Source organism: Mauremys reevesii, linkage group 4 (assembly GCF_016161935.1).
Source record: "Mauremys reevesii isolate NIE-2019 linkage group 4, ASM1616193v1, whole genome shotgun sequence".
Classification (NCBI taxonomy): domain Eukaryota; kingdom Metazoa; phylum Chordata; order Testudines; family Geoemydidae; genus Mauremys; species Mauremys reevesii.
In genome coordinates, this window is record NC_052626.1 from 56,665,690 (window position 1) to 56,690,936 (window position 25,247).

A 25,247-nucleotide genomic window follows, 5' to 3' on the forward strand; every position below is an offset into this window, starting at 1 on the left:
TGAAAATTTTAAAACTTTTCCCAACACTTTTTTTAACCACCTCCCACCAAACCAGCTTTACAGTTTATGGCATTTGAAAACAAGTTTCTTACTGGTGTGGCAAAGTTCCTCTAGTAGATCCTGCACTTATTGGTGGATTTCTTCCCCTCAGTGGTTTTCTCCTTGGATGAAACCCATAGTCTGGATCAACTACTCCTATGTCTGATTAGGAGTAGTGGGGCTAGGGGGGAACCCAGGCCCACCTCTCTCTCAGGTTCCAGCCCCCAGGGCCTGTGTTGCACAGCAGTCTCTATAGTGCTACTTGTAACTGCTTTGCTGCTGACAGCTCCCTGGCTGGCTTCCCAGCCCTCCTTCAAACACCTTTTTTATCCTCACCACACCACCTGATCCTCCTGGTGTGTGATCTGATTTGATTGTTGTATCAAATCTTCCAGTAGTTCTCTTATAGTTCTCTTTCTTTCACACCTCCTCCTCACTCCTCTCTCTCTCCTCCTCCCTCCTCCTCCCTCCTGGTGTGTGCTCCTTTTTACTTTAGGTGCCTTGCTTAGCCTGCCTGTCCTGATTGGCTGTGCTCCTCCAATCAATGTAGCTCTCTCTCCCTTCTTCTTAGAAAGTGTGGCCCCCCCAGGTGCCTTGATTAGCCCTGGAGCAACTGCTATTTTTTTTCCTTTTGGTACTAGAGATTTGACTGGCCCTGCTCTCTGCCTCCTGCTCCTTGCTGTACTTGCTCCATCACCCCACATCACACTGGGAAATCATCACTAGAAGTCCTTTCTGATTTAATATAGTAAAAGCAAAGCTGACTTTCAATAGATTTATAACCAAAAAATTGCCTAACACATAATTAAAGTTTAAAAAAATACCTGCACATTTCTATTAAATGCCACGTGGGTATGAGAGAGAACTATTTATATGAATTTTTACAGATGAAGTATTCCTATCAGATCCAGAGCATGGGGTTTCAGTAATGAAGGGCATACTTGAATAGTAAACTAAGCAAGGATGTCCAATTCTGTGCTTGTGCTATAAAGATAAATCAATTTTGCACTTGCTCACAGTAAATTACTTCTTGCTACTACCAATCAATGAAAAAACATTCTAGGTCAACTGTGAGAATTTATAGTACTTTTGGCATTTCTTCATAATGTTATGCAAAATACTCAGACCAAATTTCAGCTAGAAGCTTATGTTAGCCTGCATAATATTGTTAACTGGAGAGTTTAAATTTACTTTTGCTACGTTTTAGAAACATTTCTCTTAGCACTTTTCATCAGAGGATCTCAAAGCGCTTTACAATTGTTAAGCCTCAAACCCATGAGGTATATTATAGGGTAAACAAGATGGGTTAACTGAGATGCAGACATCTGAAATACATTAAGTCACACAACAAGTCAGCCTCAGATCTGGCCAAGAATCCAGGCTCCCAATCACCTTTTCTAACAAGCCAATGTTCCATTCCCCATATCTTGCCAAGATTTTTTTTTTAAGTATATCCCTAAGGAACAGAGCTAATCTAAAGAGATACTCAAGGCTTGTATAACAGTTTTAGCACTGAAATAACTAGAAGAAAGGATAATGGAAAACAGTTAAGTAAGCATTCAGATAGGCCTTCTGAAAACCTTTACAAAACATCAAACATTGTGTGACTTTACTGGCTTATAAAGTAGAGTGATTTTAGCTCTCTGGAGGCCCTAACAGAGATCAAATTACAAAGATTTGTATAAACTGCTGCCTCATGGGGTGGAGCTTCTAAACTCCCAAAACATTCTAATTACGTAATTTTGTACTTTCCCCCAAACCTCACATCAATTGTGCCATCCCCCTATCTCCCTCTTGCTTCTCTGCTCATCTTGCAGCTCCAGGGGTTTTTCATTCTCATCTTCCAGGCCTAATAGAACAGCAACAGTGGGGGCCTTTTCATAGGTCTGGGGTGATAACTTCAGGGATTACTCTCCCCTGACTTTTCCTTCCCAGGACTGTAGGCAGGGGCAGGAGGGCAGTTCTGTAAGATAGAGGAGCAGAGAACAGACTGAACCATTTTTCATGGTGGGGGTAGGAGGGAACAGAGCTACCATTACCTTTTGGGCTCTTTTTGCTTTTTCATCTCCACCCCCCCTTGTGAATATGGAATTAGCTGTTCTCTCTTCTTTCCTAGAAAGGGCTGTAGACTCCCTGGACTGGGGGCAAATTGGTCAGCTGTTTCCTGCAGTGACCTTGATTGGCAGCTCTTCCTTGGAGTTGAGAAAGTGAGGAAGCCAGTCAATCAGAGAGGGGTATGGTTTTCCCTCAGCTGGGCTGAAATCTCATTACTCTGATCAGCCTGCAAGAGTTGGCCTTGGTGTAAGTACAATCCATGTGTTCTGTATTGCAGTCTTTCTGGAGAACTGGTGTTAAATAAGCTAGGGTTCTGAGTTATACTGGTTGGTATGTTTGTCTCTTCATTTTGATTTAAGTTTTTTTTTGTACATGCCTGTGAATCTTCCAGAAAAAGCTCCTTGGGTGAGCATAGTGGGAATTAATAAGCCCTGCCTTGATAATTAAATTGTAAATTTACAATCTAAATAAGATTGTATGTATATTTTTTTTTGGAGGGGGGCAGAGACTCTCTTTTTGTTCTGTGTTTGTACAGCAGCAAGCAATAGGGTCCTGATCCATGACAGAGCCTCCTAGGTGCTAACAAAAAATACTAATTGCTCCCTGGGACAAGAGAATTGTTGGATTTTTTTTCATACTTTCTTCCCCTCTTGCTCTTCCTGACAGTTTAATATGTTCTTATTGTTTTATAAAATGGAAAAAGAAAGATACTACATATAAATTCTAAGCCATGTTGGCTTTAGCAGAAACCAAAAGTTACAACCTGGGTTTAAAAAAAAAACCCACACAAAGCAACTCCTATACAAACAAACAAATTCCTGTACTTAGAGGTGAGGCTTTTCTTTTAAATTGCCAAGTCTATTAATCAATAATATTTAATCATCTATTAAAATATTAATTGTGGCCCCAATTGCAATGGACTGCATGTACCCATACCTGTACGGATTCACACGGCAGTTAGCCAGGCTCCATGTGAGGACAGGGCTGCATCCATCCACAGTCAATGGCAGGAGCAGGACCTAGAACACTTTCTTGGCTGACCAGAGTACAATTTCTTATCACATGTATAATTAAATCTTAGTATGTTTTAATCTGCCTCTATACCATGTTGAACTCATGATGTCCCATGATTCCAAGTAAATACATTGCTCTAAGCTAGTAGTATCTGTGTATGGAAAGTCAGACCAGGAGATGTCATCTCCTGTTGCTGCTCAAGGGGGAAACCAGGCCAGCCCATGAGTCAGTGCTAGTGTGGACTGTAGAGCAGCAAGAGACTGTTTCCTTTGCTTATATTTAATGGCAGCCCTGTCCATATATTTAATTCTTATTGTATCTTTATTAATATCAGTATGTTCTCCATGTTTGTTTACCTACTGCATAATCTGAAGACTCTGGCCCTCATCCTGCAAGTAGTTCTGTGCAGATAGACCCCTGTTCTTGTCAGGGGCACTCTATGGATGTGCAAGAGAAAATGCATAGATCTGCTTGCAGCCTATGTTGGAGACTCTATAACTGTTGTGAGAGTGCTCAGTTGTCTGAATACACAGGTATCTGGTTACACAAGTTGAATCAAATACAACACTTAAAGATAATACAGCAAGCTGAAATGGAAATGATGTAATACTTCTTGCTTGATAAACTTCAGGGGGAAATTAATTAATGGGCAGCTGTTTTCCTACTAGATAACCTCAAAACATAAAATACAGCTCTCTTTTTTTACACTAATTTTATTTCAGATTTTTAATTCCCTAGTGTTTTTTAAAGTGTTTAGTTGCTCTGTGTGAAATATTAAATAAGGATCAAATAGCTCATGTAATTCATGTTGACCTCTGTTTTAAGTTTTGAGAAACATTGTTTCACAACTTTGCAGTGCTTAGCAGCTCTTGGAAGATTTGAGTAAGGGCTTTGACTTCAAATTACAGGAAGGTAAATTTAGCTATTTTACCTATTGTAAAGTACTTGCAGATCCTTTTGATTAGTCTTTACAAGGCTTGTCTCATAGCTCATTGCAGGAATGAGGCCTAAGTTACTAATGTTACTGAACAGCAGGGTGTGGTAAAAATATAAAATGGCAGACTGATGCCCACAGAATGGAAGCTTTATTCAACTACCCTGTAAAAGAGTTACAGTAAATCTTTTCCACAAAGTGCTCCCTCTCTACTCTTCCAAATCTCTCCTTAAAGCCTACTTATACTATTAATCCTTCCCACCATTACCTGTACTGTTACTTTCTCTTGTTATTTCTGTGTATGTGTCTTGTTTTAGGCCCAGATCTTGTATCCACATGGAGAAATGGGTAGGATTGGAGCTTTGGATTGTATATTGTTTAGGTCTAGGAATATAATTTACTCTGTAAGTAATAATCTGTTATCTGTCTTTTGATTTGAGGAACAACACGACTTAAATCTGGTCTGTTGTACAGACAAAGCTTAGTCATAACAAACTGATAAAATACTAAGCCATTTTAAGTTGTTTTTCCAGGAAGTTTATCTGTTAAAGCACTATTGCTGATTTTGGTGAATGAATTCTGATATTCTGATGGGATTTTGGTTGGAAGAGTCACTTGAGAAGTGTTTTAAGCATTGAGTGCTATTTATAAATTGAGTGCACTTTTTAGAAGATGACATGAGATTTTTCAATCCATGTGCCCATATGCATATATCCAAACTGTGGTGTACATGTAAATATCTATTCTGTTGGTGTCTGTGTATCAGATTATGTACCCCATGAGCATCTTGAGGATGAGAATGAACCATGATGACCCTAAAGCTGAAGACAGGACATGTTGAGAAGGTGCCTGTGGGGCTGATTTCAAAGTGACTCTGTCCAGTGGCGTCTACCCTTTCTTCAGTATTCACTGCCACTGGCTGGAGACATGGAAACTTGCTGAGTTGCCTGATTGCATGGCTTGATTCCATAATCAACAACTTTAAAGCTGGCTGCAGCCATGCTGCTACTCATTCTTCTCTGAAACTGAATAAATATTTATTTCAAATTAGCTTGAGCTCCTCAGTCTATGTCACAGAGCTTCCTATCTGTATGGTTCAGATTATGTTTTTATACTGTACAGTTAGTATGGATTATCTGTTTTTCTAGTGCACTGCTAGGAAGTACTCTTGGAGTGTTTAGGTGTGGTTGCAAGTTTCTTTTCGTTTTTTTTTCTTGTTGGTTTTTTTTTTTTTTAATTGGTGTGTTTTATCTTTTGTTCTTTTCCACAAGATTACAACTTTTAGGATACTTTGTTGAGGGTAGTCTGGGAATCAAAGGTCCTACCAGTCACTACAGAATGCAGGGGGATTGTGAGATGAGGGGATGTGTTCCTCTTGCAGATCTTTTTTATTTGTATATTGTCATAAATTGTGCTAGCTGCTTCATAGACTTACCAGTATAAGCTGACAAACTTCCTCCTCCCAAGAGGTGCTTTCAGTCCAAATAAAGATGAACAAAGGATGGGGGAAAGGCCAGTTGGACATGGTGTATTGGTCCTTGGGGATTCAGGGCAGGATCTCTTCTGCATCATCAGCATTTTCTGAATCTAGTCCCTGGAATAGGGCTCTGTTTACTCCAGGGGGGGGTAGGGGGAGAGAGAGAGAGAGTGTGTGTGTGTGTGTGTGTGGAGGGGGGTTAGTTGGGAACAATATTATCTGATGACCATCTCTTGTTAGGACTCTGGGAAGCTCACAGCCTAGGGAGCACACAACCAAAGACTCAGTATTGCCAATCCCAAAAGTTAAAAAATCATGAATCAAACGCCCCCCAAACAATGAGATTATAGTGTGTTTTTTGATTTGCTTAATTTTTAATTTCTCCTATGCAGGCCTTTTTAAAAACCTTATGTCAATGACTTGCGACTGCTGGCTTCCATTTCTATCCTGCCCCCTACATAGCTGCATGATCTGTCATACAAAATTACATGATTTTATGTTAATTGTGTTAATATGGTTACATAGTTAAATAGCAGAGAGAGTAATTAAGTTGTAGGCAATGGAGAAAAGGGATTTTCAGTTGAGATTGGAGAGTCAACGAGGAAAAAAAATTCAAGAAAATATTTCTAGATGGCAATGACTGTGGGTAAAAATTCTTACTAACAGTGGCAAGAAAAACAAATGTGATGGAAAAATCCTGCTAGGTGCCCAAGATAGGGCTGGGGAAAATATCTATCTACTGACATTCCTCAACATTCTGTCACTGTTCCAGTAAACATTCTGCCAACAAACAGATTGCTGTGTAAGAGTTCATTAACAACATTCATTACAGAATCACAACTGAAATATGTTTACTCATGTGTAGCAATGTCAGCTGAAGCCCTCGCTGAAATAATCTGAGAAATGGAGAAAAATAATTTCAAATTAATAACCATAAATATAGACTTCTGGTAATGCCACCTATATTTACGATTGCCTGACACTTCCGATTATAAAATCTTGTTTTCAGTTCCTTATAACCTTGGGAAACTTTAACCTTTTGGGCTGATATTTTCCTTGCTTGGTGTCTGCCTCAGGCTGAGTTATTTTAGAAAGTTTCAAGAAAAATGGCTCATCCATGTGCTAGGAAAAAAAACATTATAAGAATTTTTTTGAACGTGGAGAAAACAATATTTTTGTTTATAAACTCTAGCACCTCCATGCTTTGGAGCAGGGCTCATTGGAGATTTGGCAGACAGGTTGTCTTTGTGTCACAGATGTAACCTTTGCTGTACCTGTGGTAAAACTGTTTACATTTGCCCAATTTATGAGCCTTTGAAAAACTCAGTTCACACATGCTCAGTAGAGATTTGTTTGGGAGATAAAAGTTCCGAAGATTCCATCTGTATGGAGCATGCTTCATTCTGGGGTTGTGGGGACTGATCAATACTTTTTCTGCAATTACTCTACTTGCCTTTGAACTGCTGTAGTGCTGAGAGCAGGGAAACTGTCTCCTGTGCTCTTAGTACTCTCCTTGCTGATCCCTAGGCAGCATGGAGAAGCATTTGACCTGACTTGAATGGAGAAGGGACAAGAGTGAGATCTGGTGGTGATGGCAAGGGAGTAGATTGGGACAAGGAACCTGGGGAATAGGGGAGAGAGTGGACTGAGAGAGCTGCTAGGGAATGGAAACTAGAAATGGTGAGCTGTATGGGAGAAGCTGCATCGGCAACCTTAATTCTGGCATCCCCTAACTTTTGGGTGCTTGACCTTGCATGCATGATCACTACAATACTCTTTTGTTCAGCCTCCAGGACAATGAGACTCTGATCCTGACTGGGGCCTCTGGATGTTACTGTACTGCTGCTACTACTACTACTAGCTAAAAGATGTCTGCCTTCCTCCTGTCAATGAAATTGGACCCTTAATTTCAGCTTTATATGAACAGAAATGATATCATTTTTCAATACATTAAATCTCAAACAGAAGACATTTGTCATTGTAGATGAGCACTTCTGCTATATCAGGAAAAAAATCAGATTTTTTTTGTTTGGTATCTTTTGTTTTTAATTGTGTATTATATAATGTTTGCATTGGATGTGCAGTTGCACATGCTGCATGACAGGTGACATGGTGGCACCAACATATTTCATAAATATTCTTGAAACATTCATGTTTGTATTAGATAAGTCCTTTGAAGCAGCTGCAAAAGAGAGAGAGAAGGGTAATAATATTTATCTCATATATGCCTTTTATTAGTAGATCTCAAAGCACTTTACAAAAGAGGTCACTGTCTCATCCCCATTTTACAGATGGAGAAACCGAGGCACAAAGCAGTGAAGTGACTTGCCCACAGTCACTCAGTAGGCCAATGGTAGAACCCAAGAATGGAACCAGATTTTCTGTATCCTGCCCAGTGCTCTATTCACAAGGCCATACACGTAAACATTTCATTTGTCATGATTAGACTGATACAATTTAACACTCCGAGCTCTGGGGGTGAAGTCCTTGGAATGTGAAAGTCAATGGGAATCTTACCATTGGCTTCAATGTAAAAAGGAAATTCAAACTGACATAGTAATCAATGGTGCTCCCCCTGGCCCATGTACTCATGCTGCACTGCTGTAAAGCAAGAGTTATATTGGTGCAGTTTATTTTGGTATGTTACTGGATTAAGCTGCATCGGTGTCAGCCCCACTTGTGGTGGTGCAGCATGTCTACATTTTCTTACTGTAGACATGATGTAGACATACTGTAGGGCCTGAGACAGCGAGAATGTCATCTTTTTAGAGCCAAGATGACCCAATAACCACAATAAACTAAACTCTTTCATATGGTCTCAGTTTTTAGAATAAAGCAATTTTAACAAAAAGCATCAATCATCTGTAAAGAATGAAAGCAAAATAGGTAAGGGGGGGGAAATAAAGTAGAGCAAGATGAGCTAGATAATCCGTGGGTGAAATCGACTGGATGAGATAATCATAATGGTCCTTTTGGCCTTAAAATCTCTGAAAGACAAATTCTTCCTTTTAAAATGTGCAATTCAAAGTCTTCATGATCATAATTAAACATAGTCAGAGATGAAAACAGTGAAAAATACTACCTTACATTTAAAGAGTGCTTTTCATCCTGAAAGATGCCAAAGTATATCACACACGCATATGCAGCACTACTGAAATTCAGCTACCACTGATGTGGAGAGTGGCAGTCAGTTGGTGTGCAGCACATTGGATACCCATGGAAGAGGGAAACTTTGGCAAAGGCAGAGAAACAAAAATGCCATGGAATATTTACTATCCACTCAAAAGATATGGGCTCTCTTTTTCTGGAATATCTGAAAACAGCAAGAAATTCAGAATTGATACTGTCACTATTTTCAGTTCAACTCAGTCTGTTTGCCAATATACTAGGAAAGTAAATCCATTTGTTCATGTCTGAATATCAGTGTCATAATAAAATAAATTTCTAAAGCCTTCATGGTCCATTGCTAACTTTGAGCACTCAGCAGCTGACCTTTTAGTATGGTGCTGTACACCAGACATCCATCTCCTCAGTGGTCATCTGCTACTACGATGACCTGCCACCATTCCTTCCATAATAACTTTTTTCACAGTTATTTCCATTGCTATGCCTAATGTAACCAAACTACATGAGTTTGTGTCTGTTGATTTCTGACATCAGGGTCTGCTTCTTTCCAATAATATTTCTAACATAGACATTCCTCTTTTTTTTTTCCATCCCGGAAATATACTAGAGTTTTCTTCAGCAGCACATTTCAAAAGCTTTGCCTATTTTTTTTCCTTGTTGGCAGCATTAACTTCCCACGATTCACCTTCATACATCGCTATGGAAAAAAAATTAGGCTTTTCACCAGTTGCATCTTCATACATTTCAAGATGCCATAGTTTTCTCACACTTTCTTAAGGGTGGCCATAGCTGAGCCACCTATCCCTAGTCATCTTCTGATTTCTTTGGAACAGTGTCCTCCGTTGGATATATATGATCCCAGATAATCAAATTAATCTACTGCCTTTACATCTTGCCCATTAAATGGGATGTCCACTTCCATCCTGTTTGTTAGTCATGCCAACATATGTGCATTTTGTTTTCATCATGTTGAGGAATAGTCCATATTCCTTACTATTAATACAGACTCCAACGTTTGTTGCATTGCATTGGTGGTTGTAGCAAAAAGCATTGTGTCAGCAGCATATCTGAGGACAGTTAAATGGTATCCACCAATGAATATCCCAACTCATTCCACTTTGTCAAAACCTTCCAAGGCTTGTCTCACGTATTGCTTGTGCCATTTTGCACATATGTTAAAGAGGCTTGGGGACAAAATATACTTTTGTCTCACACCCTGCCCAGTGGAAAACCACTCACTGTCATCTATTCTTGTTCACACCGTGGTCTGTTGGTGGTGATGGAAACTTGAAATGAGTTCAGTGAGATACTTTGGAATCCTCATGTTTGCCAGTATCTTCCAACAACAGTTATGTTGGATGGTATCAAATGGTCTGACCCACAGTCTGTGCTTGGGGAAAGTCTTTGTCTATTGGACACTCAGTCTCCAGCATTGCTGTATCATTATACAGTTGATTTGGTTCTTTGCCATACCATCAGGTGACCTCCATGCATATAGATATTTACAATGTTGGTTGAAGATGGCATTAGCAATGACCAGGTGACTAGAGTAACAGAATTCAACTATACACCCTCCTTTCTCATTTAGTGAACCCAGACCATTGTTTCCCACTCCTTCTTTGAGAGCTTCTGGCTCCAGTTTTCCGATTTAGGTCCTCAGTTACAAGGGTGATAACTTTACTCAGTGTTTTAGTGAGTATCTCTTCAAATTGTTCACAGAACTCATCAATCATCTCATCAGCAGCAGCTGTTGAATGTTGAGGACCTTCCAATGATTTGGAAGCAGCCAGAGACTTGATGTAAACCAGTGGTTTATTCTATCACTGCTACAGGCCTGAACTAAGAACTTTGCAATTATTGTATGTATTTGATTCCTTTAACTAGTTTTAATTCTGACCTTTTTCTTTTTATAAATAAACCTTTAGATTTCAGATATTTAAGGATTAGTATCAGTGTGATTTTTTTGGGGTGATCTAAGTTATATATTGACCTGGGTGTGTGGCTGGTCCTTTGGAATCAGAAGAACCTTTTATTTGAAGAGATTGGTTTTAAAGAACCACTCATCTCTAAATCTAGTGTTTTCGGTGGTAATACAAGGACTGAAATGCCTAAGGAAACTGCTTTTATGACTTCTTGTTAGCCAGTGTGGTGAAGCAGAAGTGTACTTTTGTTGCTGGTTTGGTATAGCCTATGGGGGATTACACCCCAAGACTGGTGGCTATCTGCCCTATTTTTCAGCAGTTTGTCCTGAATTTGGCATTCTCAGTTGTGGCCCACTGAGGCATGGTTACACCTCCATTGAAGGTTACTACTACCTTCTTCAGATACTCATCTGTCTGAAGGTGTTGGCACTTTCCTGGAGTATGCCAAGTTACCTAGCTGCTGCTCAGCACCCAGAGTTGGCCAATCACAGGTGATACTGTCTACTGCCATTACAGTACCAGGCTACAAAGCCTGACCTGACCCAATATATTACACTTTCAAAAAATCATATGTTCTATAGAGTATTTCAGCATAACTGAGTCAGACAGAGAGAGAGTCACAGCTCTAAGTTTTTTTTTTTCTCCAGATAGAGAGCAATAAAACTGTTTCTATTTATGTAGTATCTGGTTCAATAGATTTCAATTTAATATAAATTGAACTATTGTAAGTTCTTCATTTCACAATAGCCATGAGAATATGAGAAGTGCTTTCATTGTGAGGAAAATTCCAAATCTTAGGGGAATTACTCTGATAATATATACGTAGACCTCTGTCTACCTTTTATTTTGCATGCTGAAGAGGAAGAGTTGGATAAAGACACCCTCAAATTTAACAAAAAATTGCTTGGTTAGATTGCTTTAAATATAGCTGGTTGGCAGAATGTTGATTTAGAGAATGTCATTTTCATTTTTGGGTAATTGTTAGCTATATTTTAAATCTGCATTATCAAAATATATTTTTTCAAAAAGTTGTTTTTTAATCTTGTTACAGCTTGTGTAGGTCCTCTGAGGATGTCAGGGCGAGGGTTAACTTCTTTCTATAGGGAAGTCCACAGATGCCTACCCTTGTTGCAGAAATGTGAAGGACAGCAGAGTGTATTCAGCTGTGAGGAACTGGTGAATTCCCCAGTATCCTACAAAAGGGAGGTGGGAGGCAGAGGGGATGCTAGAATGAGATCCAAACTGTTTCAGCCTTTCTTTTTTTCCTGGTGGACTCAGCTGATGTAAATCAAGTGGTACATAAATGAAGTAAGTACACTTTGCTTGGGACTTTATTGTTTCCCCTCTTCATAATTTTAATAAATATTGAATCTACATAATGTGTAAGAATCCTTACTGGACTATCCTGTCTGAAAGCGTCCCAAAGCTTAGCTCCTTTCAGAGTCGTCTTTGTGAATCTGGAATAATAAACTGGTGCTATCTTTGAAATGTCACTTTCCCAATATTATACGGTGTACAAACAAGGAAGTGAACAAAACAGACCCATGTTCCTTTCAGATTTGTTGTAAAGTTTCTAAAAACACTACAAACAGAGTTTAAAAAAAGATGTTTGAAAATGTTAAACTAAATCATTGCTTTTTGTATAAAAGTATAGTAGCAGCCTGGTTTAATTACTTTATCAATTCACTGACCAGAAAAAAATATTTATCTGAATTAAAATAGTGTCTAGAAGCCCTAAAGAAATAAGCTATGTTGTGTTAGGCACTGTGCATGCTCATAGTAAGTGACAGTCCTTGCCTCCAAAGATCTTAGTCACAGACAAAGGTTGAGAGAAAGGAATCATCATTGCCATTTTACATATGGGGAGTTGATGCACAGAGAAACTAACTTTCTTGCCCAAGGTCACAGAAGAAGTCTCCAGAGCTAGGAATTGAACTCTTAGTTCCTGGTCTGTCCTGTGCCTTAACCACAGGGCTTGACAGAGTATTGCTCCTTTTTATGGTGACAATTTAGCCACACTATATAAAACAAAGAAGGCACACAGAAATTTGTGAACTGAAATTGACTGCCTAATTAATCTCTCTTCATTACATGTGGAAAAAGTCAACCTTTCATCCACAAAAGACCACCTTTTTAAGGTATGTTTTGTATCTTGAGATTAAAATGGTAACTGTCTATATTTAACCTTTTTGACAGGCTTTTACTGATTTTTGAGGATCTCTGACATAATGTGGTAGGACTAGTAAAATAGTAGATATTTAAGTACTTCCACCATAATTTTGATTTTTTTTAAAAAGAAACTGGTGGATATCAGCAACACCTTCCATATATATATATATTATGACACTGAATATACTTTTTTTTTTCTTAGTAGAAATAAGCCTGAACCAGAACCCTGATGCTGAACATTTCCAAAGTTTAGGGAAGTTACAGGGGCACAAAAAAGCTTTTGTTACAGGCAAGAAAATAGCATTCTTTTTCTCCAACTGCAGTGTATCCAGAACTACCTTGATACAACTTTTCATTAATTAAAATTGTATGCCAAGATTAATCTTCACAATATGTTTATGGAAATGGCTAAATTGTAAATTCCTTAGAATTGCTGACAGGCTCTTAAAAGTAATGGCACTGCTGGGCCCCACTATATTAAATGGGAAAAAAAAATCTTTCAATCATTTGAGCATTCATTATCATCTTTCTCTCAGACTTCACACCTGCATTTTGGGAATATTTTGAAGACTTAATTGCAATTCACAATCTGTATTTGGTGGTTTATCCTTTCCCTAGAGTTCAAATCTAATAGCAGCAGAATCTTATTAAAGAAATTAATTAAGGTATATATATCCGTTGTGTTTTCATTTACAGCAAAATGACTAATACAATCGAATAGTCCTAAAACGCCTATCTTAGATTTGAGGAGAAAATGTGCAATTACCATTTGATTTTAAAATCTTTACTATGGCTACTAGAGGCATTTAATTATAGCTCTTTTATTAAAGATGAGTCTGAACAAAAAATATAAATTGGAACATTCCTTAGCAGTGATGTGCAAGAGTGTACCCCTAAAATGACCTAAAGACGTTATTTTAAATTGGGCTTTTTAAGTGAGAGAAAGGGGAGGGGGTAGTTTGCTTTTATTTTACCTAAGAAATTTAAGGAACATCAACTCAGATTTTCCCTGGTTTTACCAGAAGACTTCTGAGAGATGGTAATCTCTAACATTTTAATTGAAAAGACACGAATGCTGATTTGCAAGTATGAAGTGTGTCATATTCTTTGTTTGCCTATCAGGTGATATCCAAGTCCACTTCCTCTACAGCTTTCTTTGTTCAAATAGTGTGTTTGTTATCACCACAGTGTAATTTAGGCTACTCATTTTATGCCTTTCTCCTCTTTTATTTTCTTCTCCTACTCCAAATCTGCCTATTGCTCCAATCCAGGAAAAACAGCCTGATCCTACTTTCACATTAAAATTTCACTTCACCAGTTACATGTCTTGTTTTGAAACATCTGGTATTGCTTTCTTTAAATTATTATAAAATTCATCAGTTTCTTCCTTGGGTGCTGCTGAAGTTGGCATACATGTTTGTACTGTTGTAACTGTACCAGATTTGATTCTGAATCTCGTCTTCAGCATATGAGGAGATATAATAATTAGGTTAAATGCTGGCTTGCCTTTGGCTTTAGCACAAATGTGACTCCATCCCGGTGCCCACCATCTTTTCCTCCCAGTGTCAGTATCCTGTGTTCATCATACTATAATTCTCCTTGGACTTCTCATCTCATTTTGCATAAACAGATTTCCCACTCATATCTTTGCAGTTTGTGCATCATTACCGGAAGTGCTCCAGCCTGGTGTAATGTTCTTACATTCCATGTTCTGATAAATGTCTTATCCTTTGAGATCATTACATAGCAAGTATATTGTGCTTGTGTTTTGGGTTTCTTCCTCTCATGTAATTTTGCCCCCTTTTGGTTTCTGAATGACAACTGAGTCAATGTATTTTTTTTTCTTTCCATTTTTCATTCAGTTTCTATGGTCTTATATTCACCAAGTGTTTTGACAATGTCTCCTTGGCTTTGTGGTTCACCAGTGTATTGTAATCCATCTGCAACACTGCTATCTGCTAGCTTGCTCCAGAATCATTTCCACCGCTGTTATACTGTGGAAGTTGCTTTGCCATAGAAGACTTCATGCACTTGAAGGGCCAACTGTTTCCTTTCACTAGCGGTCTCTGCTAGCTCCCCCTCATTAGGATTAGCATGCCAGCTAGGTCTTGGGTTGTGGTGCTGCCCTCACACCACTTTGGAGCCACTAGTGAGAGTTCAATGAGTCTCCAGGACGAATTGCAAGCGAACCATTCCATATGGGTGTGGCTGCCTGCTATGCAGAAGAATTACCTTTTGAACTCACCCCATACACTCCTGTGCTAGTTAGGGCCTAAAAAAGAATATGGGAAGAGAGAAAGTAAGATCATCCAGGTTTTCTCCCTTCTGGTGAAGCTTTAGGGAAGAAGCTGCCCTCTGGATGGCTGCAGAACAGCTGACCCGCTTGCAGTGATCTAAGAGGATGATCAGGAATGGATTAAGTGGGTGAGAGAAGGCTGTCAGGAAGAAGAGCTCCTAGTTGATTTAAGTGGACTTTACCGGTGAGAACATGACCTGTGGATAAAGAAGGTTCATAGGGGACTGACCTAAAAGATGTATCGCATATTACCAAACCTATAAGGAGGGAAAGACGTAGAAAAGTTTGTGGCAGCCCGTTGTTAAAATATTGGCAGCATATTAGGGTACAAAAGTGCTTTTCAGTGATGGTTTCAACCTGTGGGCTACCTGTGGTACATAGTAACTCCAGGTCAGGGGAGGCACTGGGAAGGGGCTGGCGGGGGCTATAGCCACTCCAAAATTTGCCTTAGCGCTCCTCTCATAGCCACCCTTCCCAGAGCTGGGCACCAGGCCAGCAGCCACCACTTTCCAGATGCCCAGCTCTTTTCTTTGGGAAGCTGATACATGGCTGGTGGGGTGCTGGGGAAGCTCACCCAATGCTAGAGGTGGCCATGCCTGAGTGGGTCTCTGCTGAGCTGGGGTGGGGAGACAGAGAGCCTGTCTGTGCTGGTGCCTCTGGCTCAGGAATGGGAGCTGTGACTGCTGCTGCACTGAATAAGCTTCAGGCTCCTGAGTGCTTGGCTTAAAGAGACAACACACTGACTGACACACTCAGGTGCACATAGTCTCCTACACACACAGTCTCCCTCCCACACTCCTCTCTCCCTCCTCCCCCAACACACACAGTCTCTTTCACACACACTTGTGGTGGTGGTGTTGCTACTGCTTAGTACTTCCTGTCAAAATGTGCAATGCACATATACTCTGACATTTTATTCTTTCAAAAAATTTTAAGGATTACAGTACTTACCAATCAAAAAATTCTGTGCATTTCATAATTTTATTTATCTTATGCTTAAATTTAATTCTTTGAGTAGTGAGTTCTAAAATGCATAATTTGTCCTGGTTGGAAGTAATCATTTATTACTTTTATTACCATATTGTGCTTTGTCATTCATTATTTAAAGTGATTCAATAAATAATAGCATGCTTCTAGAATGTAAGGTTAGCTTATTCTCACCTTAGCAGTGCCAGTTTAAAAAAAACAAAAACACACAACTTTACACACTGCGGATGAAAGTCATTTATTTCAAATTGTATTTTTAATTATAGCTGTAAAATAACTTAATTCATATGAAAATAAATGTGGTTCCAAGTCTGATACTAATAGTAAAGATGGAACCAAATATTAGTGAATCATGTACATGATTGTGATCGCTAAACATAAATGCCAAACTAATTGGAAAAATAAATTTTTTGTTATTAAGAGAAGAAAAACTTTTGCCCCGTATGTTAAAATTAAGTAAGTTTTTAGTGGCATGAAAAACAATAGACTAAAATAGAGTAGATAATGGCAGTATCATAGAGTGTTGGAGAAAATACGCAGATTTAAAGCAATTTTGTTTTATTTTTATTTCTCTACTAAAGATAGCATACAAAGTATCAAACTTGTGTTTGTGACGTCTGTATTAAGACTCTAAAACTGATATCTCAAGGTTTGGGATTGGGAATATTTTGCTGTATTATCTCCTGATTCTTTTAAACTTTAAAATATGGCTGTAATTGGGGCGTGTGTGCGTGTATTTTTTTCTTTCTTTATATAGGAATTAGATACAGTGCTCCTATCAATTTCCAAATTATATGTGTGCGTGTGTGCCAAAAAAAACAAACCCACAGAAACCTCCTTGAGTTTTCAGGTGCCTAAGTAGCCCCTGAAATCATGATTAAAATTGCGCCTCCTATAAAAATCTGAAATGGTGCCCCTTTGAGGAAGGGGTTTGTGGGATTTGTAGGATTTAGGAAAAAAGGTGTAAAGATCATGGGATATGTATAACATTGTGGGATGGTGAACATTTGCATTATGGGAAGTTGATCCTTTGCTCCCAGTCACCCCATGCGACCCGTTTGGGCCCCAGAATATATTGCCCAAACTTCTCAAAATACAGTACAGTGGCTGGTGGCAAGTTGTATAGTGAGATACATACCCATGGTGGACTGCACTCTGAATCAGTACAAGTGCTACTGGTGAGTACGCTCACCACCAACACAAGGAGCCCAGTAGGCATGTGCACAAGTGACATAGTAACTGCAATGACAGGATGCTGATGTAACTTGAGTTAACATAAGTTTGTACTGTAGATATGGCTTTCGGTATATGAATTGTTTGGGAATAGTAACATCAAAAGTATGAGGCTAGGCCAAGATTCATTCAGGTGTTTAGGCTCCTCCTATGGATCTGAGCCTCTTGAACCCTAAAGGCTCTGGAACAAAAAGGCACATAAAAAGAACCCAGTATCATTTATTTCTTTTTTTTTAAATTTCATGACTTGGGAGTGTGAACCCATGAGTTTTGAATTCTTTTGGTTGTCAAGCAATCTTGGGGTTGTACACATGTGTTCATTATGTTGTGAAGGCCAAAATTATAACTGGGTTGAAAAAAGAACTAGAGAAGTTCTTGGAGATAGGCCCATCAATGGTATTAGCCAAGATGATCAGAGATGCAGCCCCATGCTCTGAGTGTCCCTAGCTTCTGACTGCCAGAAGCTGGGAGTGGATGACAGGAGATGGGATCATTTGATGACTGCCTGTTCTGTTGATTCCCTCTGAATCAACTGGCCACCACTGGAAGACAGGATACTGGCTAGATGGACCTTTGGTCTGACCCAGGATGACTATTCTTATGTCCAGTAAAAATTAGTCGATTTTGCCTTTGCGGAGGATTTCATATGAGATAGTATACTCCCTTAGTGAATATTTGGGAACCAAGTTCTACACACAAGCAGTAACATGCAAAAAAACACTAAGGGCTGCATTGAGAGGCAAAATAACAGTTGAGAAAGGCAATCCACCAATGGGGATTAGCTAAATGAAGAAGTTTTGACACCAAGCCAGGAAATCAGTCAGACTGGAAGTCACATGATCCAACAGAATGAGCTTGTGCTATAAAAATAAAGAAAAATTTAGAATTCCAAATTAAAAATCACAGTAAAATATAGGTAGCGCTATACTAGAAACACGTCATTGCTAAAGCTACTAGCAACTAATTACTTAGCAATTAATCCGCCAGTAGCCACTGCTCTCTGGCTGCCCAGCTCTGAAGGCAGAGCCCTGCCAGCAGCAGTGCAGAAGTAAGCCCAGATTTGCGGGGGCGGGGGCTGAAGTGCCTGAGAGCAGCCCCCGGCCCATGTCCTTGCCCACTGGGGCACGCTGCTCGGGGCAGGTGGAGAGTCCGAGGCTCCCCACAGCAGCCCAGACTGACCCACTTTGGCCTGGGCTTCTGAGCCCTGCCCCCCTGCCGTCGCTGCTCCCTGAGGGCTTTGCCGTCCCCAAAGTCAGGTCCCCTGCCCAGGCAGGTCATACAGGCTGCGAGCAGTCGAAGGGTGGTGGGGAGCTGAGGAGCAGCTGCAGCCCCAGCCCTGGGGGGGCCCGAACAGCAGCGGCAGGAAGAGGAGATGGGAGCACCATGTTCGTCTGCTCCATAGCACTAGCCAGCTAAGCAGTTGCCCCATGCTGCTTGGCTCTGGCTTCTGGCCTCTGACCTGGCCAGAGGTGGGGCCAGAGGGTGTGCAGGAGGCAGGGCTGGCTCTTAACTGAGGGACAGGGGCACAGAGAGAGGTGAGGCTTGTGGTAAGAGGGGATGCAGCCGCCCCTCACCCCCCAGCCACCACCAATTTTTTCTTTCTAGCCACCTGACTGCCACCACTGGGAAGAGGCTGGTGCTGCCCCTGTTCCTGGTGATCCACAAATATTTAAAACATTGAGAACTAAGTGGTGTTAGATTTTTGGGAATTTGGAAGGGAGTTGGGCCATGATGAGTTCTTTCTTATGAAGTGATTTGCATAATCAAAAAGTTGGAAAACCAGTGCTTTGCAAATTTACCAAAATTATATACACACTGATCATAATATTCAAAGCGTACACAGGAGTCACTTCATCCACCACCAAAAAGCTGCCAACTCTTGGGTGTAACTTCTACTTTTTGATGGTGCATAGAAAAAGTACAGTTAGTACAGTATAGTTAAGAACAAGATATGTGGACAAGGGGGATCCTGTGGACATAGTGTACTTAGATTTCCAGAAAGCCTTTGACAAGGTCCCTCACCAAAGGCTCTTATGTAAATTAAGCTGTCATGGGATAAAAGGAAAGGTCCTTTCATGGATTGAGAACTGGTTAAAGGACAGGGAACAAAGGGTAGGAATTAATGGTAAATTCTCAGAATGGAGAGGGGTAACTAGTGGTGTTCCCCAAGGGTCAGTCCTAGGACCAATCCTATTCAATTTATTCATAAATGATCTGGAGAAAGGGGTAAACAGTGAGGTGGCAAAGTTTGCAGATGATACTAAACTACTCAAGATAGTTAAGACCAAAGCAGATTGTGAAGAACTTCAAAAAGATCTCACAAAACTAAGTGATTGGGCAACAAAATGGCAAATGAAATTTAATGTGGATAAATGTAAAGTAATGCACATTGGAAAAAATAACCCCAACTATACATACAATATGATGGGGGCTAATTTAGCTACAACGAGTCAGGAAAAAGATCTTGGAGTTATCGTGGATAGTTCTCTGAAGATGTCCACGCAGTGTGCAGAGGTGGTCAAAAAAGCAAACAGGATGTTAGGAATCATTACAAAGGGGATAGAGAATAAGACTGAGAATATATTATTGCCCTTATATAAATCCATGGTACGCCCACATCTCAAATACTGTGTACAGATGTGGTCTCCTCACCTCAAAAAAGATATTCTAGCACTAGAAAAGGTTCAGAAAAGAGCAACTAAAATGATTAGGGGTTTAGAGAGGGTCCCATATGAGGAAAGATTAAAGAGGCTAGGACTCTTCAGTTTGGAAAAGAGAAGACTAAGGGGGGACATGATAGAGGTATATAAAATCATGAGTGATGTTGAGAAAGTGGATAAGGAAAAGTTATTTACTTATTCCCATAATACAAGAACTAGGGGTCACCAAATGAAATTAATAGGCAGCAGGTTTAAAACAAATAAAAGGAAGTTCTTCTTCACGCAGCGCACAGTCAACTTGTGGAACTCCTTACCTGAGGAGGTTGTGAAGGCTAGGACTATAACAATGTTTAAAAGGGAACTGGATAAATTCATGGTGGCTAAGTCCATAAATGGCTATTAGCCAGGATGGGTAAGAATGGTGTCCCTAGCCTCTGTTCGTCAGAGGATGGAGATGGATGGCAGGAGAGAGATCACTTGATCATTGCCTGTTAGGTTCACTCCCTCAGGGGCACCTGGCATTGGCTACTGTCGGTAGACAGATACTGGGCTAGATGGACCTTTGGTCTGACCCGGTACGGCCTTTCTTATGTTCTTATATGAAGTGTGTTGTATCTAATCAAATTGCAATGGGGATTTTCATAGGTTGAGTGTAACTGGTGTATCTAATTTGGGATTTGATCAGGATTCCTGGGTTAAACTCTACAGTATACAAAAGCATCATGCAGTCTTTTAATACCTATTGACCACATGAAGGTTCAGGGATGGTGCTTCCCAGAGACTGCTCGTGTAGGTGGAGATCACTCAGTAATACAAATGGTAGTATGGGTCCAATTGGTCCTGAATGACTATATCTGAGGAGGGTAATTTGTGTGGGATACTAAGTGTCCAGTCACCAGGGCTGCCCAGATGATTCCGGGGGCCTGAGGTCTTCGGCGGTGGGGGGGCTCCCACTTCAGCGGTAATTTGGCGGCGGGGGTTCTTCCGCTCCAGGACCCGCCGCCAAAGTGCCCCGAAGACCTGCGGCGGGGCCCCCTGGCCATTGAATTATCGCCGAAGCGGGACCCGGCATTTAGACGGTGGGTCCTGCTTCAGCGGTAATTCGGCAGCGGGGGGGTCCTTCCGCCCCGGAGCAGAAGGACCCCCCGCCACTGAAGATCTGGAGCGGAAGAAGCTCTGGGGGCCCGGGCCCCGCGAGAGTTTTCCGGGGCCCGGGGAGCGAGTGAAGGACCCTGCTCCAGGGGCCCTGAAAAACTCTCGTGGGGGCCCCTGCTGGGCCCGGAGCCTGGGGCACGTTGCCCCACTTGCCCCCCCTCCCTCTGGGCGGCCTTGCCAGTCACTGTAGATTCATTCCCTTTATTTGCAATCAAGAGAGGGAGAGACTATTCCAAGTGTATGTGTTGTGTCTCATATTAAACTACAATTCATCAGTTTTTTTTACTTTGCTGCCCAAGCATGACATAACTAAGGACTTGCTTCTTTACAAACAGTTCTAGAGATATGGGTATTAATCTCTTGTTAATGATGTTCAAATTAAGGGTGGGACCAAACCTAAGGGTAAGTGTTTGTGAGATATGATTCTAGTTTGGGGTATATTGTATACATTGAATGACTTATCAGGCAAAATATGTTTTGTCTGATTGTTCCTAAAAAATTCCTTGCATGTATTTAGATTTATACACATACTAAAAAAGGAGGGCCTAGCCATATGTTCTAGGCAACCTTGACATAACTTTAAGATACTACGCAATATACAAACATAACTAACGTGCAGTAGTACACTTTTGTGTAGTTTCCTTTTCCTTGATGTCCCAGTTCACCTCTAATGCTAGTTTTTGTTTAGTGATATTTTTTTCATGGTGGATCTTCTGTAGAGGTGGTGTATATTGCAGAGTTAATTATTGTCATCGAATTAAGTAAAGCACTGTCCGCCTGCAGCTCCATTAGCCCAGTACAAGTTCACTTTACACTATCATTTCACACTTTGGAGAGCCTTCTCATTGTTCCCCCTGTTTAAGCTGAACACTCTCTCCTCCTGTTTTACACTTCAGGAACTACAGCTCAGTTGAGAGCCTGTCTCCTGTGGGTCAGTGATTCATTGCAAGAGTTTTCATGCTTTTCTTGCCTTCTTCCTCCAGCCTAGAAGTGGCTCTAGTAAGGAGAGGATCTAGAGAATACCCCAATCTTAATACTTTTATGAAGTTACTACTGGTAGAAGTAAGTCAAAGTGCGTACAGCAAAGCAGCCTCTACTACAGCTCAATGAGAATATAACCCCTCTCCCACCAGGGCCGCTCCAGGCACCAGCATTCCAAGCAGGTGCTTCAGGCGGCAATCCGCAAGGGGCGGCAGTCCATGTGTTTTTGCCCCCAAGCAGCTCGCCGAATTGCTGCCTCAGACGGCGGGGGCAGTCCATGTGCCGTTAGGGCGACACAGGCTTTCCCGCGGCAGCGGCCATTCGGCAGCAGCTTCTATGTTCAGCTGTCCGCGGCAGCGCAGCTTCTGTCTTCCGGCTGAAGACAGAAGCTGCCGCCAAATTGCCGCTGCCACGGAAACATGTGTGTTGCCCTAACGGCACATGGACTGCCCCTGCGGTCTGCAGCAGCAATGTGGCGCACTGCTTGGGGCGGCGAAAACAGTAGAGCCGACCCTGTCTCCCACACAACAGCAGCACATGTAATAGACATCTGAGGAGATATGGGGCAATTTAAAATAAACTGACTTCTATAAAGCCAAGTGCTATCTCCTGCTGCTTCTGGATAAGGGCGACCACAGCCACATGACCTAAGGAACAAGTTAGTGAGAAGGTAATGCAGAATTGCCAAAGTCAGGCATTCAGACATCATTGTTCAGATATCAAAAAAACATGACATTCAGGGAAAAATTGGGTCTTTTTATTTGTCTTGGTGTTTTGAATCTTTAGAGTTCATGTTTTCCAGCTTTTCTTCCCAACAGGGAGGGCTTGAACCTTCCCTAAAAAAAACAAAACAAAACAAAAAAAACCCTACAAGTAAGTTGATGATCACGTGATTCCAGGAGCTGGAGCTATCAGAAAAAACATCAAATATTGCAAGACTTGTGATAAGATTCCAAGAGTGGACAACATTGGTAATGACATGTTCAAAATATGGAACCCTCTAGGCTGCTTTTGCTCCTAATGTGCTAAGGAAACAAAGGTAGGTCCCTGTTTGGGTCTATCATTATATATTGAGCCACAGTCCTCATTAAGCAATGGGCACTTATTAGGGATAACAGCAATAAGCTCCAGACAAATCAAGGTGGCTGTCATCTTTTGTCCTTGACTAGATGTCTGCTTTCTTTCCAGGACTCCCCAAATGGTGCAGTGACTTCTAATGACAAACAGCACAACTGTAAGTGAATATCAAAGATTTTTTTTTCTTTTAGTGGAAGCTGTTTTATTATTGCTTGCTGCTTCCCATCAGTTCTCTCCTTTCATGATGTCAGAGTGATCACTATGCTTTAGACTTAGATAGGGTTTCATTTCTTTTCAGGGTGGCACAGATACAACTAGCGAATTATCCTAGTTCATTACAGACAGAGTTGTTAGTAACTCTACATTTTTAAGGCTGCTGAACACTTATATGCTCTTCTTTTCAGTTGCTTATAATTTTGCCAAACTTTAACTACTAGGGTTGAAATTTTCCATTCATGCTGTCTGCTTCGGATTGAATGTTTCTGAAAGTTTCTGCAAAAACAACTCCCAGGTGTTTTTCTGTGAATGAGGTTAGGGAAAAGTAAGTAGGTTTTTTTCCCCCCGCCCCCATGTTAAATTTTCCCCCAACTATTTCTTTGAAGAGTTTCATTGCCTCAATGTTTTGGAGCAGGGACTTGAAATTGGACAGGAGGTAGTTGTAGGATCAGAGAGGTGTCTTTTGCTGTGTCTTTTAAAAATACACCTAGATGTGACCAAGTCATAAGGCTCTGAAAAATGCCAGGTGTGCATGCTCAGTAGAACCTTTTAGAGGTTTGCTGCAAAAATCTGTGAATATTCCATCTGCATTGAGTCTCTCTCCTCGGGATCTTGAGCCGCTGGTGAGACACAGCAATGACAGTTACTCCTTCGGCCTATGGGAAGGAGTGCAGTGCTGTTCTGTAAACCAGAAGGAGACAATGAGTTCTAGTCTGAACTCATCATCTTACAGGTATTAATGATCATGTGTACTTCACAGCATATCATACTGACCAATATCGTATAATTGTTTCTTTGTACTTCCCCCAAACCCTCATCTGTATACGTCTGTTGCCCCTTGTCTTATACTTAGATTATAAGCTCTTTGGGCAGGAACTGTTGGGGTTTTTTTTGTTTGTTTAAAATCTGTAACTGTACAGTGCTTAGCACAATGCTCCAATATTAGGGCTGCTAAGTGCTGTGATAATACAAATATTAATATATTATTCAACAAGACCTCATAACTTTAGTTTATGCAGCATTTAAGTATCATTCCTCTCATTTTACAGAGAGGTTACAGAGGTAACAGAGAGGTAACAGAGAGGTTACACATGACCATTACAGACAGAGCTGGGAATAGCTCTGTTTCTAATAAAGACAAACCCAAGTGTCATCCACAACTACGTTGCCTTTCAGAATGAATCTGCCATATCTATGTGCTTGGCTGTGCAGTGTGCATGTATCATATTCTATTGTCTAGGAAATACTTTGTCAGTGACTTACACAAATATGTCCTACATTCCCCCCTTCCCCCAGTGGCTAGTTCACATACATGATAATAGGCTACTACTACTTTCTAATTTCTCTTTGGCCAGAAGACTGAGCGAGTTCCATGCACTTATATCTGACCCTCCCTTCACAATATTTCATAGGGACAAGGTGGCAGTGAAACAATATCCCACAGGTGGTGTTAGAGTTTCATCTGAATCAATCAGTTTGACCTGTCTTTCTGAATCCCCACTCTATATCAGCAAACAAGAAGCTAAAGGGGTTGGATGTTTCCAGAGCCTTATTTTGGTTTCATTCTGACAATGTAGCATTTATATTCTCTTCCTATTTATTTCTGGCTTTAGCTGTCCATTTTAAATGTAAGGCCATTTCATCACAAAGGAATCCTAACTGGATAGTACAAAGTATCTTGATTACCAATTGGCTGGTGTACTTCTACCACCACTAGCAAGACTCACTCAAGCAGAGCTCAAGCAGATTCTTCTGTCTGCTTTGGAAATGTGCCAATATCCAAAATCTGCAAGGTGGCTGTAGTAGTGCAGGACTCACCCCTGCAGCGCCTCCTGTTGGTTGTCTTTGGGAATTAGCTCATCCAGCCTCCAGAGTGCCCTCTGCAGGTCGGTGTCCCACTACCACT

The 25,247-nt window shown here is 40.8% G+C and overlaps 1 protein-coding gene across 1 annotated transcript in view; it reads left to right on the forward strand.

Annotated features, from left to right (window-relative positions):
• Positions 1 to 2,193: 2,193 nt before the first annotated feature.
• Positions 2,194 to 25,247, forward strand: part of RYR3 (ryanodine receptor 3) — a 637,001-nt gene continuing 613,947 nt past the window's right edge. Inside the window, 2 exon segments of the mRNA XM_039536203.1 lie at positions 2,194 to 2,340; positions 23,237 to 23,282. The gene's annotated coding sequence lies outside the window, so the exon portion shown is untranslated.